At 36.5% G+C, this 17,466-nt stretch overlaps 1 protein-coding gene and 1 long non-coding RNA gene across 3 annotated transcripts in view; one reads left to right on the top strand and one right to left on the bottom strand.

Annotated features, from left to right (window-relative positions):
- The first annotated feature begins 7,820 nt into the window (after positions 1–7,820).
- Positions 7,821–17,466, top strand: part of LOC108132214 (uncharacterized) — a 75,773-nt gene continuing 66,127 nt past the window's right edge. Inside the window, exon 1 of one of the 2 annotated variants that reach the window (XM_043213631.2) lies at positions 7,821–7,903. The gene's annotated coding sequence lies outside the window, so the exon portion shown is untranslated. Of the gene's footprint in view, positions 7,904–8,198; positions 8,260–17,466 lie in introns of those variants that run through there. The other variant, XM_043213632.2, reaches the window with a different exon arrangement.
- The window catches only part of LOC138926870 (uncharacterized), a 42,234-nt gene continuing 39,639 nt past the window's right edge, over positions 14,872–17,466 (bottom strand). The window contains exon 3 of the long non-coding RNA XR_011443560.1: positions 14,872–15,117. This is a non-coding gene — a long non-coding RNA (uncharacterized lncRNA). The remainder of the gene's footprint in view (positions 15,118–17,466) is intronic.

Raw genomic sequence — 17,466 nt, forward strand, 5'->3', positions numbered from 1 at the left:
GTGAGCATAACGTATCGTACATTTATGTGTGTGTTATATGCCCCTGAAATAGTGCCTGCCGAAGTAAAAGTATACAGACAGCAATGCCAAGAAAACGCAATTGGGCCGATTTGAGTCGTCGAACGGTCAATTCTAGAGCCACGCGAGGTAGAAGAGCACGAAGATTACGCGAACAAATCGGGGAAGACAATGAAAATGAGCGTGTTAGCAGTTCCAGTTACGTGAATCACAATCGCAAAAGGCACGAGATGAACGTAATCAACGAAGACAACTGCAACGAACAGAAACGCGCAGATTGAAAGTTAAAAGAAGAAGAATTGACCAACAACGCCAAAAAGTTAATCGAGCATTAAAATAAGGGAAATTTCTTTGACTCGCATTCCAGTACAAGCCTGATGTTGAATATTCTGCAATTTCGTTCGTTATCTCTTTGCGCCCGCCTTAGATAATAGGCTGAGCAGATTCTCGCTAGCTTGAGATGCGAAAGTTTATTAATGAGGTTTTTTGTAGTATGTTTGTTTAGACTATAGTCTGGTCCTCTACGTTAGGAGGTCTGTATGAAATACGAAAAAATTCAGTTTACTTAACAGGAGTGAGTAATTGACGGAGTAATTGAAATATCTTTCTGAAGCCATCTATAACAAAGTATGTCAACTCCAATAAATAAATGGTGGTGGAGCGACACTTAATGAAGCCATGCTGACATTGAGAAATGATCAAATATTGTTTATTATTATTATTAACAATGATCTGTTATTTCTATATTATTATAACTAAAAGTAAGTAAAAGTAAAAGTAAGGATAAATTAAGTTAAAAGGTATTCCATCATTTTGGATTTAATTACATCTAGGGATAGTTCAGGGGATAATAAATGGGACAATGAGTTATAATTTTTACAAATAACGCGAAATGGATCGTGTTCCGCCAAATAAGACCTAGAAATCGGTAACCAAAGGGGTCGGAAGGATCTAGTTACTCTATTAGGCACAGAAAAAGTTAATTTTTCAAGAATTACTTGTGAGTCAACCTGTCCAAGAATAAGCACATGAAGTAGCATAACCCCAGGACAAGTACGGCGCTCTTTTAAAGGAGGAAGGTTTAGTAGTTTTAACCGGCAATTATACGACGGGAGGGAAGTGGCAGTATCCCAGTTTAAGCTTTTTAACGCAAATAGCAGAAACTGCTTTTGGACAGATTCAATCCTCCTTTGGTGAACAAAGTATTGCGGACTCCAAACGCTAGAGCAGTATTCCAAGATAGGACGAACAAACGATACGTATAGAGTTTTAGTTGTGAAAGGATCATCAAATTCTTTAGACCAACGTCTTTAGAAATCTCTCCGTGTTTTGAGTAGTAAAATTAAGTAACATTTTTGAACTTTTTTGTTTATTTCGCGTTCCATTTTCGTTTTAATTACACAGTGCGATAGTGATTTGGGACTTTTGAAAAGACCTGTATTATATTCGACCTAATAAACAGTTCCTACTAGGTCTCTTTTAAAGTTTTTCCAATTTTTTTTTTGTTGGGATATATTCCTTAACGAGTGATTTTCCAACTACAAAGGACCAATCATATTTGATATTGAGTTTGTAAAATACGCCTTACGGACCCAGCGAATCTTATTCGCCACGCAAAGAAACTTTTGATCCATACCAGAAATGGTTTCAATTCTGGGGTCCTCTGGATTCTGGATCCTCTGGGGTTGAAAGGGGCAAAGCTCTGGAAAGACTGGTACTATCGGTGTCCGCGGTGGTGGTGGTTATCGGCACTCGACCACTTTAGTTCTGAGACTTTAAAATCACCTAGAGCTAAGATTAAGAACGGATTGAATTGCGGACAAATAATGCCAGTATGTGGGCGGTTCAGTTGAAGAAAGTATTTGAATAGCTTCAAATAACGATTTTTAGGACAAAATGATTTTAATGAAAATTAAGTCTATGTCACCAAAGTCTATGTCTTTCGATATTCAGAAGCGAGATTGGAGTCTTCCAAAATAAGACTCCACTCCCCTTGACGTCTGTCACGTCTCGTATCACGTCTGTATTTACTTGAACAAATTTCGGTGCTGAGTTTCTGAGTTTTCTCTAAAGGCTTATAAATAAGAGATGCAAAGAGAGAACTATCAGAGTATACTTTAGAGAGTCTGCTACGTAGCCCTTTAATATTCTGATAGGAAAGTGTTAATGACGAAATAAATTTATTTATTTATTTTGCCAACGGATAAATCCTGCCAACGGATAAGTGTCAGATTAACATGCGTTCAAATACAACCTTATCAGAGCCACACTTAATTTGGAGGCTCGGCGGCAAAGAATTAAAATAAGAAAGAGCCCGCTCCATCGGCTTGTTAAAAAAAGTAATTGGCAATGTAACACTTGTTCCGAAAGGGGGCAAAAGTACGAAGATCCCTTTGAGGAACATTAAAATTAATGAGTCCCAATAAAAAAGGGCAATCGTGTTATCAGCGAGTGTTAACATCAGTGTTAACATTGAGAAAAGGCTCAATGCTAAGAAGAGTTTCATTATCACTCCAAGAAACCTTCGGCTTCATGTTGGAGGCAAAGTATTTTGCAAAAAGTTCAGAAACGCCCTGATCCGAGTCGGCTCCTAAATTACCATAACATATGGATTAAGGTATGTCCAATTAATGAAGGAATTCAAATTCCCGCCTAAATTGCCGGTACAGCTCTCCAGCTCGAGGCTCCCCTGTCTCTATAAATCATTTTAAATGCTTATCCCTTCTATTCTTTAAGTTTTTTAAACCTTTTGTATAACAGGGAAGCCTATAGGATCTTCGTACCCTCACATAAGACCATAAATATCAATAATTTCAAAAAGGGCAACCAAGAACTTAGAAAAGGGCAAGAAAAGGACAGGACTTTAGAAAAGGACTTTCAAAAAGGGCAACCAAGTATAACAATCATCGATTGAGTCATCTGAAAAAAGGGAAACCCAATCAAAGCCTGAATTAGAGGCATTAATAAGTGACAAGTTAGTATCATTAAGATGATAATATGGAATGGAATGCGATGTTTGGAGGGATGTACGACGCAATGATGACGAACGGCCCATGGACGCCCTGGATTGAAACGGCAAGCTGATCCAGTTGAGGGTCGGATAGCGATGATCACACCGTCTGCTCGCACGCACTGGGTACTGAGTGGATTTCTGTCTTTTCGGTCGAAATACATGAAACAAGTTTGGCTCAAAGAACTCAGAGGAGCTAAAGTTGTCATTGATCAAAGTTCCACTCTCACGTCTAAAACGTAAATAAACATCTTCCATCGGCGAAAGGAAGGCACCAGCGAGTGACCCAGCGAAAACAAATAAGATGAGCAGCGATGCGCTGTCAGCGCATCAAACGAAGCAAGCAAACCGATCAGCAAACGAAGCAAGCTATTGGAGTAATTACAGAAAGCGTCAACCGTTACCATTAACGTGCGCGCCGTTTGTTGTTGGTAGCGCAGCAGAGAGCCCCGCTTACTGGGGGTTTTTTGACAATCGCGTTTGTGGTAAAGGTAGAATAGCCGGGAGGTCGGACCCTAGCAGGCTCTCTATGCACAAACCGGCTGACTTTTACCGACATAGGTTAAAATTCATCATCGAAGTTTGTAGGGAAATGTTGGAAATGTTGGCTCCGGAACTCCCAATTTAAAGTTGACGAACTTGAGGGCGTTGATGTCAGTATCTTTTTTGATCAGCTTAGCACAGGCTAAATCACTCGGCTCCGCGTTCAGCTTATCTGTGACAAACTTGCACATTTTATCTGGTTGCGTAAACGTCGCTAATTTACCAATATGAAGGTATTTTAAGGTGGGAAGCACTTGAAGCTGAGCGCAACTGGGTGCTTGTCCCACAATGTGCAATGTGAATGTTAATAATTAGTTTACTAGCCTTCGAGGTAGGAACGCCGGGAGATCGATTCGCACCGAACGGCCTCACACTCACGAAGTTGGGTAGCAGGAACTTCTGCACTGAACTTGGTGCAAACGAGAAGCGACATGAGCGAAAAAGTAAACGTCCGAACTCAAAGAAAGTTAGATGAAGACAAGTTTTTTAGTAGAAAATAAGTTTTTTTAGTTTGTGGAAGAAGAGGTGGAAGGTTGATCAGTGGTTCTAATATGTGGTAGTTTCACTCCCACTGGTTTTCCAACTTTTTTCTTTACGGTACGAGGCTGATGTTCTTGAACAGCTGACGAAAATGTTCTCTGGACAAAAAGTGGGAAAAATCGTTTTGAACATCAGCGCAGGCAAACGACTATTGAAAAAAGTCGTTCCCTTGATATATTTATATTTGCATTAAGTTATGTTATGTGTTCACTTTTATAGGAATCCTCCACCTTTTGAGGAATCACCTGTAACGGTTTTGATATCGCAGGTAAGAAAACTGCAGCAGTGTGTCTCATGAATGACCCCATTTCGTCCCTGACACACAGTGGTCGATTTGGCCTCGCTAGCGGCATTTAATTATGATTTTCAAATTTAAATAAACGTTAATTTAAGTTTATATATCGATAGTATACACCTTGATTAGATGCTAATTGATGTTTTATAAGCTCATCAATAAGCTAATGATCAGCTGTGAACTGTCAAAGTCAACATATGTTTCAGCAGTTGATATTTACAATTATGGCGCCCTTTAACTTATTGGTTGCATATTTGAATAAATAGTGCAATTTACGATTATTCTAGTGCAAGTTTGGTTTTTAACAACTATTAAGGTATGTGCTACATAGAAAATCTGTGCTTGTGACGTGTCAGTATATGTGTTACTTATAAATTGTAGTGGATTTGGAGTGTACTAACAATGTGCGGAATAGAGCGCACACCAGTCTTTCGTGAAGTAGAACTTAACAAATTCACCTGCATTCACTCTGGTTGCAATAGTTTGTTAAAGTGTGAATTATTATCTGTCCGAAATATCAAAAATGAAGTGCGTAGTCCTGCGTATCTACAAGTTATTTCACTTTTTATGAAGAATGTCAGTGTCGAAGCGCGCACTTTTCTTAGTATGGCACGGCGAAGCCGATACAATCAAATATGATTGTAACGAAAAGGAGTTTTGCAAAATTGGGGAAAAATAGTAGTTTTAATAGTGGGCTTGTCCAGTAGTGGAAGAAATGCGATGTAAATAAGGCAGCTTTTGAAAAAAGGAATAAAGAATGGCTAGACACGCCTCAGGTGTTGATGAAAAGATCATCATTTAGAAATGTTGGACGCCCAGAGAAAAGTATTTCAGAGTGATGCAGAATAACTCAAATCAACAAACTATCAGGCATTTCGGAGAAAGTCCCGACGGATGTATTGTTGTTGGCTGCAAGTAGAAGCCTATATAAGGACGGAAATACATCAAGAATTGTGTCGAAGCTGAATGCTGACGAGGAGCTTACCGGGGATATTATAAGAACTGGAAGTACGGCCGGTACTGAAAGTACTAACAATGGAAACACTGCACGAAGATTTTTTGCAAATTTAGCTGCTCGCATAAAAAGAGTAACCAAATTTTAATATTCCGATTTAGCATTGTCCTGTGGACATTACTTAAACACCAATGCATTCGGATCGTACGCTATGGAAACTGGCGAAATTTTTGTTAATAAATACCCTTGGTTTGACATGCCTAATCACAGAATTTTAATTTTTTTGTGTATGATGTATATAAAATTTTTGTATACAATGTATATGTTTCTTATTTGCTTCTTGCATAATATAAGTTATAATTCTATTTCTTACTCTTTTTCTTTAGAATACAAAAAATTTAATAAAAGTATTGATTTAAATATAACAAAAAAATTAAATAAAACACTATAAATTTCATTTTTGTCCACATAATGCAAAATTGAGTAACAAGCCGAAAATAAAAACCGATTGAAGATATCTCTAATATTTCAGAAGTTATTAATTTAATGCCGCTAATGCCGCTGTGTGACAGCACGAAAATTATTACAACAATAACGAAGACCACCACTACAGGATATGGCATCCAAAACAGAGCAGGGCACATACTTGCCGTGTATAAAATTTTCACATAGCCAGCAATGGATGGTAAGCTGGGATGACGAGATTGTCTCATTTCAAGGGAACTTTGAATAGAGCGATTGGCAAAGTAATTTTAATTCCATTTTGATAGCACTACAATTTAATTTGTGTTCATTGAGTGTTCTGCTAATAAAGGATATAGAAATTTCGAGAAAACACGGCTCCGAGCGCTAAATTACTGGCACCTGTGGTTAAAGTACATTTTTTATACCCTTGCAGAGGGTATTTTTTGGTGAAAAGTGTGCAACGCAGTGAAAGAGACATCTCTGACGCTATAAAGTATATATATTCTTGATCAGAATCACCTCCTGAGTTAATATAAGCATGTCCGTCCGTCCGTCTGTCTGTCCTTCTGTCTGACTGTCTGTCCGTTTCTACACAAACTAGTCTCTCAGTTTAAAGCTATAGTCTTGAAACTTTGCACACACCTTTCTTTCCTTTGCACGCAGTATATAAGTCGTAACGGCCCGGATCGGCCGACTATGTCCTATAGCTGCCATATAACTGATTGATCGGAAATGGTATAACTTTGACGTTTTTAAAGTTAGAGAGTTCAAATTTGACATGAGAGCATTTTTTGGCAAAGCATTACGACATGCCAAATTTCATAAGGATCGGCCGACTATATCCTAACTGAACGATCGGAAATGACCCAACTTTTGTGTTTTTGAAGATAGAAGTTTGGGACATTTTTAGGTTTGGTTTTTGTATTATAATAAATTGGGTTATATTATCATATTCTCATAAGGATCGGGCGACTATATCCTATAGCTGCCACATAACTGAACAATCGGAAATGACTAAACTAAACGTGTTTTTAGATAGAACAGATTCTATTTTTGTTTAGTTGACCCAACCTACCAAATATCGTAAGGATCGGACGACTATATCTTATAGCTGCCATGTAGCTGAACGATCGGAAATGGTTTTTGGTAGAAATACCAACTTTGGTGTTCATGAAGATAGAAGTTTGCGACTTTTGTTAGATATTGTTTTGTAATGAATTGGTTATATTATAATATTCTCAAAGGGATTGGCCAACTATATCCGATTTCTGCGATGTATATCCGGTTTAAACTGCAAGGGTATATCGACTTCAGCTCCGCCCGCAGTTTGCTTTCCGTTTTTGTTATATATTAAAATCTTTTTTTAAATACATAGACTTTTTAAATAAAAAATCAAATAAATGTGATTACCCAAAATAGTATTTGAAAATACATACCCAATTATTTATTTCCGAAAAAAATAAAGGGTGTGAAAAAAAAAATTAACAAATCTGCCAAATCTTGAAAACTTAGGGTCAAGTTATAAAATTACTAATATAAAGTCTGCAATACAGTCTGACGGATTATCTTGGCTATTGCCTTAGATTTTAATTAAGAATATGTACAATGTACATAAGCTTTATAAGCCCAAAATTATATTTGTATATAAAAAAGTTCAAATTTTCTCTCTGAGAGTTCCAAAAAAATATAGAAAAAGTGGTGGAGGGATATTAAAATGTGTTTGGTTCACCCATACGTCTACTACAAAAAACTCAAGTAGGGTGGTTTCTACTGAATAAAGTTGTTCGTGGATATCGGTCGATGGTCAATCGCCCACTTTCGGGTTGGGGAATGTGCTTGGAAGGGATATAACAAGTATAGTGTGTTTAGTTTACTACTTTCGTTCTCTGCAATAATACGCTCTTATACTAAAAATTCCATTAAAGCTACCCTATATACTTTGCTAACCAAGTTTAGATAGGGTTGCTTATAATATTATAAGCAGGTGCAAATATAACCTACTTGTGCAGTATATTTCAAGTTTTTCCTTCAAAAACAAGTAGACAAAATATTTTTTTTTTGCGCATAACTAAACGATGTAAGGGTTTTTAATGACTAAAATAGAATCCAGTGAAAAAGTACCACATATTTTCTTAAGTTTATTTTTGGTTTTCAATATTAAAGTGAAAATACGTTTTTATGTTTGTTATACACTTTTATTTTGGATCTTAAAAACTGCATACAAAATTAGGAATGCAGTGTTTCGTATACAGACATTAATTTAACTATTCAATTAAAAATCAATTACTACAAGAATTTAAGATAATTTCGGATAAATGAGAAGCTTAAACTAAAATAAATAAGTGCTGCTGGGCACAGAATATAAGGCCATAGAACAATATTGCTTTGCTGTTAAGAAAATAAAGGTTTAGGGACCAAAACGTTAAGTTTTGTGTAAGTAGTGGAAAATAATCAAGATAAAATATTTCTTTGAAACCCTGTAAACCATAATTATTAAAATCAAATTAAACCAGTTCCTTTTTATACCCTTGCAGAGGGTTTTTTAATTATGGGCATCCCCGACCCTATAAAGTATATATATTCTTGATCAGGACCACCTCCTACGTTGATATGAGCCTGTCCATCTGTCTGTTTCTACGCGAACTAGTCTCTCAGTTTTAAAGCTATCGACTTGGAACTTCGCATACCTCCTTCTTTTCTTTGCACGCAGTATATAGTCGGAACGACCGGGATCGGTCGACTATATCCCATAGCTGCCACATAACTGAACGATCAGAAACATTCCCCACTTCGTAATTATTCTGCGTGTCTACCTCGAGAATCACCATCTCTCACGATGTCCAATTTAGCCAACTTTACGGCAAAGCGGTAAACAAATCCTTCCAAAGTTCTCCCATGAACATTTACGTCAACTGCCTTGAATAACAGGGAGTGTATGTTACATTAACGTTCCTAAATTCAGCGTTTAATAGACATCAGCAAATCCGGCGCAAAGTTCTTCTTCTGCCACAATAGCACTACACGTCACTTCATTGTCCGAAAGCATTTTAGTAAACGCAGTAAATAGTTATTTTGGGCTTTGAGATGCGCAGTAAAAAGTTTCAAATAAATTCAAAATAGACTGCACGAACTTCCAGAAATGTATTTTCTGTGTAAATTGGTCCGAAGTAATCACTCCCGTGTGGGTGAAGGGTAGTTTATACGGTGATCTACGATTCTTTGGCAATCTCCCATTTCCTTTGTGGCTTTGGTTGTTCGTCTGATTCAATAACCCGCACATTTCCAAGACCTGGTATACAAGAGCGGTAACTAATCTCGTTGACAACTGTTACTCCATGGATATGGTGATGGTATATGATAGAATCGGAATCAGCTTGTAACTCTTTTTAAAAAAAGAGGTTGTTGTCGGCAACTTCACAAGACTTAATATATCTTTGAAAAACATTTTTGTTTTAGTTTTTTCTCTTTTTTTTAAACCCAGACCAGATAATAAAGGATCCGCAGAATTTAGCGCCTGTGGAAAAGATCAGTCGTAGTAATAATTCGACTGTTTTTTGTGAGAGTGAGAGTCTGTCTCTCTTGTACATTTTGTTACGTGCTTCTAATGAATTTTCTACTAAGCATCCTAATGAAATGAATGCTGACTTATTAATTTGATAACCGTGAACTAGTTATTTGCGAATCATGGTGACATTGGTTACCACGGGTTTTTCCAAATACATAAAAGAAAAAGGTTTCCTTCCAAAAATTCTAAATTTGATAAATGTAATTATTTGAATAAAAATTACTGATTTTTTGTCTATTTCCTTTATTTTCTTTGATTGCACAGTGTTTTTTATTTGAATTTTTCGATTGTTGGTGTGCCATATTTCGAAAAATTCACTGTAACTAAACTTAAACGTTTTTATATATTAACAAAATGTGAGAAAAGGGGAACGAACGGGGATGAGTTTTTGGGTGAAGACAATACTCACCAGTATTATCAGGACCAATTAGTTTCTTTCAGGACGTTACAAAGTATAGTCAAAATTGACTATACTTCTAAATATATAGACTAAAACTCGGAAGTGTTTGCAGTATGGAAGTCAGTGAAAACTCAGCATCCAAGAACCGACCGACTATTTAAACTAGCTGCCATATAACTAGAAGCTCGGATATGGCTCAACTTTTGTGTTTTTGAAGGTAGAACGCTTAATCTTCCTACAGATTATATATTTTGTCAATTGACTGGACATTCCGAGTTTCATTGGGTTCGGCTGTATATATCCTATAACTGTCATATAACTGAACGATCGGAAATGGTATTTGGTATTTGGTAAAAATACCAAATTTGGTATTTTTAAGATAGAATCTTGCGATATTTTTTTATTTGGTTTTCTAAAAAATTGGTCTAATAATAAGGCTCTCTAACGATCGTCCAACTATATCCGGATCGTCCAAATACTTGTCGGATAGTTGATATTTGTCGGCCAACTATATATCCGATAAACATTTCCCAAAAACAATATTGAACTTTCGCTACAACTAGATTTCCATTTTGAGGGCGCAAGGGGACGTGGTAAAATTTTGACGCAAAGTTGATTTACGTGAATACCATAACAGTCCAAGTTCCAAATCTAATACAGTCGAGTCCCGATAATTCGAAATGGCAAGGGGATCACTTTTTTACGAATTAGACGGGAATTCAATTTATCGAGATTTCTATTTAACGGGGCTCAAAAATGAAAGAGTCGTATAAACGGGGTTTTTACATTTCACATTATGCTTACATATGTATTTATCTTTATTAAAATTAAACAAACATTATAAGTATGTAAATTTTTCAAATGAGGGGAAAATTAAACAATAAGATTAAATTGTAATAACAAAAAAATTAAACAATTAAGAAAAAACATTAAATTATAAAAAACAAAAATTCAAGATTTAAAATAATTGGTAATTTTTTGTAACAATAATTGGTAACAGCAAACTAAACGAAAACAGTGAGAGAAACACAAGGTTCATGATGCATAGCGACATAAAGGCGGCATAGCTGTCTGAAAAATCTAACGGTGCTTTAACTACAAAAAATTTCGCATCGCATTACGATTTATAAGAGGTTACGAAACAAAATTACGATTTATAAGAGGTTCAATATTCTTTGCGATGCGCCAAATACTAACAATTAATGAGGGGACCAAATTGTATGGAATTTTTACGAATTAACGATTTTTTTTCAAGGGGTCAGAACGAATTATCGCGATTTTCGATTTAGCGGGGTACGAATTATCGGGATTCGACTGTAGTTCTATTTCTTATAGTCTTCAAGATCTACGCGTTCAGAATTGTATATGTATGTATGTTGTATGTATATGGCTATATCCCCTCTAAAAAATCCTCGATTTTGAGTCCTTGAAATCCTCATCCTCGATTTGGACAAAATGCAGGTATAAATTCACTACTAAAATAGTTACTTTCCAAACCAGAGTTTCCAAATGGTTTAGCTAGAGTTCAAGAAATGGAGAGCCCAGATTTCCTATAGTTTTGTAGCACCCCATCGCCGATCCTACGGTAGCTCATGATGAAACGATCAATACTATAAATTCAGAATTCATCTCAAAATCTCTAAAATACATCTCAGAATTCCTATAATTCCCAAATTATAGTGGGCAAAACACACATTTTCAAAATAATATCAAACATTTTTTTCAAAATAATACCTAATACCTATGAAAAAAATAACGCACTGTATAATCGCTACCAAAAAATAAAAATTGGAAACAGGGATATAATCAATACTAAATCAAGGGCAAAGAAACAACTTCAGCCCACCTACTACCATCTACGCCACACTACCGAATCAGTAGGAAGTAGAATAAAAAGTCGAAAAATTATCAGATTTTTGATTTTAGAGCTGCTTTTTGATTTTTAAGTGTAGGTTTTACCATTGTAACAGTTTGGCATCAAACAATTTTCCAAAAACATTATGGAACTGAATATAGACTGAATAAGAATATATATGTATACTTTATGGCGTCAATGATTCCTTCTCTTTGTTAAATGCATTCACACGACGACTATATAACCTTGTACTGTACGAGTACCGGGTATAAAAAATATTTATATATCTAAATTTCATTTTTTCGATACAGAAATTCGTGCAATTTATGGACCCGATACAATTTTTATTTCAACCGCACAACGAATACAACAAAATCGCAGAATTGGTGGCGAGAGGCCGACAAAGCAGTCGTAGCATCGGCCAAGAGCTGTGCATGAGCCATCAAATAGTTATAAAGCATTTAAAGAAGCTTGGATTCACAAAGAAGCTCGATATACACAAGTCATCACAAATTAACACAGAAACACAACTTTGACCATATTGACGCATGCAAATCGCTGCTGAAACGCAACAAAAGCGACCCATTTTCGTAGCTTTACCTTTATTCATGTCTACTTACAAAATTCGTAACGCTTTACAGCAGTACACTGGGGTATATAACCACTTTTTCTGGCATTAAATATTACAAGTAAACCAAAAAAGGTTTTTAAAGCACGATTTTTGTATTATGTTTGTTTAGACTATAGAAAGCCAATATAAACTAGGAAGGGCGGCTGTAGTTGAGTTTTCCGACTATAATAAACCTGGTACTCATCTCTTCCCCCCACACTTTAACTCATTTTTAAAGTTTCAAAATTAACAGTTTGAAATCTCAACATCTTTACGTTTGAGATCCCATTTTTACCCTCTACGGCAGAGGTCGGCACGGCCCTATCTCGGGGGCATAGGAAATTTCTCTGCCCGAGCTCTGCCACACACACACAGTATAAATGTGTGAAACGTCATGCTCAAAGCCTACTTTCTGCTACACGTTACTAACACTAATGCGGTAAAATCATATCAATGTATTGGGGTGCCGACCCCTGCTCTACGGCCATACTACAGAGGCGTGAGTGGGCGTGGAACAATTTTTATCTCCGCGGATACCATATGATTCCAAGTACCAAATCGGATAGGTCTATCTCTTATAGGTCTATCTCTTATAGGTCTATCTCTTCGAGATCCATCAAAATTTTATCCCGTTTGTATGGGAAATAATATATATATTGGTATATCTCCTCTTAAATCTCCTCTACTCTTTTTAAAAACCTTCCTTTACTTGCGATATTGGAAACTAGAAACGCTACTACAAACATGCTGGAAATTTGGGACTCGCGGGTGCGTGGAAAGAATTTTAAACAAACTTAAACTGCGAGGGCATTAAAAAAGTCTCCATGTGAAGTCACTCTGAAATCCACGCGTTAATACGGACAGACGAAAGGACGGACTGCAGCGCGGACATGCATTCATACGACTTTAATATACCCTTGTACTGTACGAGTACGAAATATCGAGAACCGCCCACAAAAAATTTAACAAATTTGATATTTTTGGCATTTTTATATATATTCTGTTGCTGTCAAATTAATCTAACTTAGAATTTTGAGGCGTCTCTTTACACTCCCATAAACTTAAAAAATGATATATATATTATTAATATTATGACTAACTATGACCCTTGCACTTTTTACCGGATATATATCGCAAACATCGGATATTGTTGGCCGATCCTTATGAAAATATCATAATAAAACCAAGCTTCTATCTTCAAAAATACCAAAGTTGGTATTTCTACCAAATACCATTTCCGATCTTTCAGTTATATTGCAGCTATAAGATATAGTCGATCGATCGTTATGAAATTTGGTAGGAAGGATTAACTGATAAAAAAAAAAATCTTTACTAAGTTCCAAATTTCTATCTTCCAAAACACGAAAGTGGCGTCATTTCCGATCGTTCAGTTATATGGCAGTTATAGGATATAGTCGGTCGATCCTTATGAAATTTGATCGGATCGGCTGACTATATCCTATAGCTGCCATATAACTAATTGATCGAAAATAATATAACTTTGGTGATTTTAGAGTTATAGAGTTCAGATTTTGTAAAAATGATATTGTTCAAAAAAAATACGACGTACCATATTTCATAAGGATTGGCCGAATATATTCTATAGCTGTCATAAAAATTCACAATAAGAAATGACCAACTTCACAACTTTCGTGTTTTTGAAGATAGAAAGTTGTAACTTCGTACAGATGCTATCTTTGGTTAGTTGACCTATTAAATTTCATAAGGATCGGCCGACTTTATTTTATATCTGTCATATAACTGAACAATACGAAATTGTGTTTGGTAGATATACCAACTGTGGTATTTTTAATGATAAAAGCTTGGGACTTTTTGTTTTAATATTTTATTGTACTTAATTGGATTTATTGTGATATTCTTATAAGGATCGTCCAACTTTATCCGATTTTTGGGATAAATCCGGTTTAAACTGCAAGGGTATATCAACTTCGGCTCCGCCCGAAGTTAGCTTTCCTTTCTTTCTAGGTCTAGGCTTTCCTAGGTCGGATTAACTGACCAAAAATATAATCTGTACCAAATTCCATCTTCATCTATCTTCAAAAACACAAAAGTTGGGTCATTTCCGATCGTTCAGTTATATGGCAGCTATAAGATATAGTCGGCCGATCCTTATAAAATTAGGCATGTCGTAATTGTCGTAATTGTTGCCAAAAATAGCTCTCATGTCAAATTTGAAGTCTCTAACTCTAAAAACACCAAAGTTATACCATTTCCGATCAATCAGTTATATGGCAGCTATAGGATATAGTCGGCCGATCCCGGCCGTTCCGACTTATATACTGCGTGCAAAGGAAAGAAGGGTGTTTCAAGACGATAGCTTCAACTGAGAGACTAGTTCGCGTAGAAACGGACAGACAGACAGACGGACAGACGGACATGCTCATATCAACTCAGGAGGTGATCCTGATCAAGAATATATATACTTTTTAGGGTTGGAGATGTCTCCTTCACTGCGTTGCACACTTTTGGACAAAATAATAATACCCTATGCAAGGGTATAAAAAGAAAGGAAATGTATTTTTGAACGGATTTATATTTATATTCTTGACAATCTCTTTTGATGAAATTCAGTCAACGGCGGTTAAGCAGGTTGCAGGTGACGCAGGAGCAGAAATCAGAAAATCAGGAGCAGAAGCAAAATAGACAAAGTTAATTGTAAAAGTAACGAAAAACTTAGTTGTAATTGTGTTTTCTTCAGGCGTCTGTCTTTTTCTAACAGCTAGTGCTTCAACGGTGTCCCAGTAACATTACAGCATTAACATTATAGGGGTATCCAAGCGCTGCATACGGCAGAGCCAACTTCCATACCAATGTGAGAATATTTTTTTTGCAATTCATATCTGTACACAGAAAAAGAAAATTATGATTACATTCAAAAGGAGTTTAAAATAAATGTCCTTGAATTTTTACAACAGCCTATTATTATACTATAACAAATAATCCATATTTTCGTACTTAAAAAATATTCGCGAAGAAGAAATTCATCGCTTCAATTCGACCATTTTTGCAGAAAATACTCAGGAATGAATTTCGGAGGACCGAGAGCAATGGGCAACTCTGATATAAACTATCGTAACAAACATGTTAACATTGTATTTCTCATACCCTTCTCAATGTCAGCTGCTTACAATTTGTTTTTATTTATAAAAAGTTCATTAACTTGTCAAAATAACAATGTTTTTGCTTTGCCAAATGCTTAGTAAAGATATCCACTATCAAATCGTTTGTTGCGAAATATTACAATACCACTTCGCCTCTCTCCACAATTTCCCGAAAGAAATTGTTTCTAATGTCTATGTGTTTAAAGTCAAGTGTCTAAAGTCAGGGTTCTTGGCCAAATCCTGCGCGCTTTGATTGTTCCCGTACAAAACTATTGGAGTACTTTCGGATCCAACTGCTATCTCGTGCAATGCTACTTTGGTCGCCAATGTCTCAGCCAGGCTCAGAGTTCCAGGAAATCGGTTCTCCTGCGAATAAAAATAAAAAACCGCTGTATGACTTACAAGTTCCAACGTCTCCAGCTCAGTCAGCATCGGCAAATCCTGTAAAGCCTTGTCCCTTTTAATAGCTCAACTTCATGTTCAACATGTTTTACAACTGAAAAAAAGATATCTCGATACCAGCCCAAGCCACGTCAATCTGCCAATTATTGATTGATACATCTCTGGAACCTCCAATGTGCACTCGTATGTTTCGCAAGTTTCCTGGAAACCTGGTTTTTACCGTTCTACAGTCTTGCAAGTTGTGCCTCCTAAACATCAGTAGCTCTCTTACCGTCGCTTATGATCTGAATTTCAAGGAACATCTCCCTTGGCCCTTCTTTTTGAGAAACTTCAGTTTTAACTTAAACCGTATACCTTCGCGTGTGTTTGGAGGCGAATTGATAATTTGTTTAAATTTAATTCCAAGCATAGCATAGAACTGGGAATAATTCGCCGTTCGAATTTGTCAGTCCGACATGTCCTCCGTGGCATCCCTTCAAGTGATACCACAGGTTTTAGTAAATAAAACCCCAGTTAAAGTCACCCAACAGGGTATTCCACAGTCCGGACCACCGGCACCGACTGATGCTGCAGTTCTCGTAACATATATTTAAATATACTTCAGAGATTGATATCTCGGCTTCAAAGCCAAAACTTAAGCCTATATAAAGGTGGAGGACATAGCGAAATTTAAATTTAATTATGTAAGGCGCACGTCTTCTTTCAAGATTCGTGTGCCTGTGCTAATGTTGAAGACAATTTGTTCATTTGATTTGGCCAGAGAATATTTGCGTCCAAAAACATCAGCCTAGTTCCGTGAAAAAAAGTTTTAAAACCAATATGAGTGAAACTCTCCCACATTAGAACCACTGACCAACCCTCCACCTCTTCTTCGTCCACTAACCCAAAAAACTAGTATCGTCACTAACACTTACTAACCTGTCGTAGCACCTACCTATCGCATCCCATATTATAGCCTTTACAGAAACTTGGTTAAAGCCGGAGATCTTTAGCTCCGAAGTTTTCTTTATACATTTATAAAATCTTTATACATTACATGTTCAAATATACCGCCTTCCCCTGAACCACCCACATATTGTCAGCATTTGTCCGCTATTCAATCCGTTTTCAATCTTATGACTCGTAGCTGTGGGTGATTTTAATATCCCAGAATTAAAGTGGTCCAACGTCGATAACTCACCATCTTTATCACTTAAAACTCACCATGACTTCACCGAAGGCATGTTTGACAAGTCCTTAGGTCAAATGAACCATGTTAGAAATTCAGCCTGTTCGGATATGTTAAAAACCATGTTAGGTCGGCTTTTAGACTTATGGTTTGTAACTGATCCCGATGGTACCGCTCTCTCCAGAGCTTTCCCCCTTTCAACCCCAAAGGACTCTTATCACCCCACGCTGAAGGTCTCAATCCAAACCATTCCTGGTATCGATCAGATGGCTCCATGCGTGACAAATAAGATTCGCTGCTTCCGTAAAGCTGATTTTCACAAACTTAATATCGATACATATGATTGGTTCGATATTCTGCCATGCACCGATTACACCGAGCCTGATTACATCATAATAAAATCAATAAATTACAATAAAAAATATAAAAAAAAAATCCCAAGCTCCTATGTTCAAAAATACGAAAGTTGATATATCTACCAAATACCATTTCCGATCGTTCAGTTATATGGCAGCTAT

Source organism: Drosophila bipectinata, chromosome 4, assembly GCF_030179905.1.
Source record: "Drosophila bipectinata strain 14024-0381.07 chromosome 4, DbipHiC1v2, whole genome shotgun sequence".
In the NCBI taxonomy this organism is placed as follows: domain Eukaryota; kingdom Metazoa; phylum Arthropoda; class Insecta; order Diptera; family Drosophilidae; genus Drosophila; species Drosophila bipectinata.